Below are 3639 nucleotides of genomic sequence, written 5' to 3'. Positions count from 1 at the left end.
GATGGTATCACAGACCTGGCTTCCCAGGGCAGCCCTTGGCCCACCTGCACTGACAGCTGCCACCCCCAGCTGGCCCCAGGTGTGAGACACTACAGTGGCCATATCTCCCCTTCCTTGGGGGACGAGAAGATGGGATTTCAGACCTGCCTTCCCGGGGCAGCCCTCAACCCTCCTGCACAGATGGCCAACTTTGCTGGCCAGCCCCATGTGTGAGGTGCCATATTGGCTGTATCTTCCCTCCCCTGGGAGCCTGTATGACTGGATCGCAGACCTACCTTCCCAGGGCAGAGACCAACTCAATGCCCGCGGTTAGCTCTGGGTTTGAGATGCCACAGCGGCTGTATCTTCACACCCCTGGGGTCCAGGAGGAAAGTATCACAGATCTGCCTTCTTGAGGCGGCCCTCAGCCCACAAAGACTGACAGCCAACTCCCCTAGCCAGCCCCGGGTGCAGCATGCCATGCTGGCCATATCTCCCCTGGGAGCCAGAAGGATGGGATCGCAGACCTGGCTTCCCAGGGTGGTCCTCAGCCTGCCCCTTCTAATGGCCGACTCCCCTGGCTGGCCTGGGGTGTGAGACACCATGGAAGCCATATCTCCCCTTCCCCTGGGGGCCAAAAGGATGGGATCACAGTCCTGGCTTCTGAGCATGGCCCTCGGCCCACCCGCACTGATGGCTAACTCCCATGGCTAGCCCTGGGTGCAAGATACCATGGCGGCCTTAACCTGATGTTCGGTTCATCCCTCAGTGCCAGTTCTGCTTACCAAAAGTGGCCCATTAGACGCACACATTCCATGCCTGGTTTCAAGCCAGTGAGTCAGGCTTCTTACCCATTTAAGGTTTGAGAATAGGTTGAGATCGTTTCAGCCCCAAGACCTCTAATCATTCGCTTTACCAGATAAAACTGCATCTGCAGAGTCCCAGCTATCCTGAGGGAAACTTTGGAGGGAACCAGTTACTAGATGGTTTGATTAGTCTTTTGCCCTTATACCTAGGTCGGATGACTGATTTGCATGTCAGGACCACTATGGACCTCAACCAAAGTTTCCTCTGGCTTTGCCCTGCCCAGGCATAGTTCACCATCTTTCAGGTCCCATCAGGTGTGCTCACACTCCACCTCCCCGACGGGATGGGTGAGACGGGCCAGCGGTGAGGGCCTACGTGAGGCAGGGGGATCCTGCCTCAGTCGGCATGCCCTAGACCTCACTTTCATTGCACCATGGGGTCTGCTGCCCACCCTAGGACCTGCGCACCTATTAGACTTCTTGGTCCATTTTCAAGATGGGATGGGTGGGTCACCGATGTTGTCGCTGACCCCAGGAACCTGACGTGAGCCCATCAGCCAGGTGACAGGATGCAGTTGGGCCACACTGAGGACAGTCCAGCCCAGTCAATAGACTTGCTGGGAGCCAGGGGCCCCCATCCCCTGCTGCAAGGGTAGGGGTGAGTGTGGCAGCAGTCATCTCCCATGACCCTGGGTCATGGCGAGGGCTGATGCCATGGGCTGTAACACTCCCCTCTGGAGAGGGGAGCCACCTTTCATGCAACCTAGAGCTGCCACAGAGAAAGTGCACCCGACGGTGACAGGTGCACCTGGGACCCGGGTGGGGGAAAGGGATCTGCCTTGCCAGGTCGGCTGGCACGGCCACCAAGTTGAATCCTCCAGGTGGACCGCATGGACCCCACCCATTTACCTCTGAACAGTTTCATGCACTCTTGAACTCTCTCTTCAAAGTTCTTTTCAACTTTCCCTTATGGTACTTGTCCGCTATTGGTCTCATGCCAGTGTTTAGCCTTATATGAAGTTTACCACCCAGTTTGGGCTGCATTCACAAACAACTCAACTCCAGGAAGACCTGATCACGACATGCCAGGGGCTGCCACCGGCCTCACACCAACCACGAGCTGAGCCTCAATCACAAGGACTTGTGACCTCTGGGCAGCGCAGGGGAGACAGACTTCTATATGCCACATTTCCCTGTGCCTGTCACCCGGGCGGGGATTAGGCACTGGCCTATTCCCTCTTCACTCACCGTTACTGAGGGAATCTTGGTTAGTTTCTTTTCCTCCACTTAGTAATATGCTTAAATTCTGAGGGTTGCCATGGCTGATCTGAGGTCAAATTCCAAGCGTGGTCTAGGGTTGGGAGTCAGGCCGGTGAGGACCACTGGGATGAATGGATGCCCGTCCTCCCCCGGCCCAACACACCCACTCCCCACCACCAACGCTAGACTGCAGGCAGTGGAGGAGGATGGCCGACCTGGCTCTGGCATGTGGGAACTGGGTGTGCATCAGGCTGCACCTCGAGAGGGCATCATGGTGGAAATACCACCGACAGCCTCTGGGGGGGGTGGGCCAGACATACACCTTCTCCTTTCCACCCATGGACGGGCTTCCTGGTTCAGAGTGGCAGGGGACTCCTCTCCTCCATCTGTGTCAGGCTCCCTCGACTCACCGGCAGTGCCCTCCATGGGGGCCAGACACCCCCAGGGGCAATGGAAGGAATGCACGATGACCCTCAGAGAAGCGTATCCCCGGGAGTAACCCAGGGCTGCAAAGTGCATTTGAAGTGTCGATGGTCAATGTGTCCTGCAATTCACATTAGTTCTTGCAGCAAGCTGCATTCTTCATCAATGCATGAGCTGAGTGATCCACCGCTCAGAGTTGTATGAGTTCTCTTCTTGGTCACTTGGGGCACTGCTGCCTCCGTGGCATTGTTCAGGTCTTCACGAGCATGCGAAGTTTCATGGGCATCATAGTGGGTGCCTGGACTGGGGTTACTGGCACCGCACCACGGGACAGCAGGGAATCCCATAGTGACACAATGCTGACCTTCTGTGTCTTCAAACCTATGCCCCGTGGGGAGTGGGGCATCCTCCACAGATACCTGTGATTGCCATCAAGGGGAGAGGACACTGGTCTACAACCCCCATCGGTGGCTCCGTGCAGCCAAGAGGGGAGGGCCTGAGTCCTCCCGCCAGGATGGCACCCTCTTTCTCCCAAACAGGAGCTTGTCAACTCTGTGTCCTCCTCTGCGACCATCCCCTCTGGGGTGGCAGAGGAGCACCTGAGCCTCCTACTGTGCTGGTATGGATGCCACCCTTCCTTCTCTCGATCCCACCCAGCAGTCCCGAGCTCACTCCCACCGTACTCTGCTGGGGTGCATGGAGAGAGAGAGAGAAGAGCAGGAGTGAGAGATGGAGAGAGAGTCAGGGCAGCAAAGCGAGGAGTGGCCCTGGTAACTGGGAATGGTGCTGTCTGGGAACCTCAGTGTTAATGATCTTTCCACAGGTTCACCTACAGAAACCTTGTTATGAGTTTTACTTCCTCTAGATAGTCAAGTTTGATTGTCTTCTTGGCGCATCGCCGGGCCATGACCGACTCCAGCAGGGCAGATCCATGGACCTCACTAAACCATCCAATTGGTAGTAGCAATGGGCGATGAGTATAAAGGGCAGGGACTTAATCAATGTGAGCTTATGACCCGCATTTACTGGGAATTCCTCGTTCATGGGGAATAACTGCAATCTCCGGTTCCTATCACAAATGTGATTCAGTGGATTACCCAGACCTGTTGGCTAAGGGTAGACACACGCTGATCCATTCAGTGTAGCACGTGTGCAGCCCCAGACATCTAAG

The 3639-nt window shown here is 56.2% G+C and overlaps 1 non-coding gene across 1 annotated transcript; it reads right to left on the bottom strand.

Moving 5' to 3' along the window:
* Nucleotides 1–2512: 2512 nt before the first annotated feature.
* Nucleotides 2513–2666, bottom strand: LOC122817707. The gene has a single exon (XR_006367321.1). It is a non-coding gene; the product is annotated as a 5.8S ribosomal RNA (ribosomal RNA).
* Between the last annotated feature and the right edge of the window lie 973 nt (nt 2667–3639).

This window comes from Protopterus annectens, chromosome 1.part1, assembly GCF_019279795.1.
Source record: "Protopterus annectens isolate FY-2018-M chromosome 1.part1, PAN1.0, whole genome shotgun sequence".
Lineage (NCBI taxonomy): Eukaryota > Metazoa > Chordata > Ceratodontiformes > Protopteridae > Protopterus > Protopterus annectens.
This window is presented reverse-complemented; position numbering and strand designations above follow the sequence as displayed.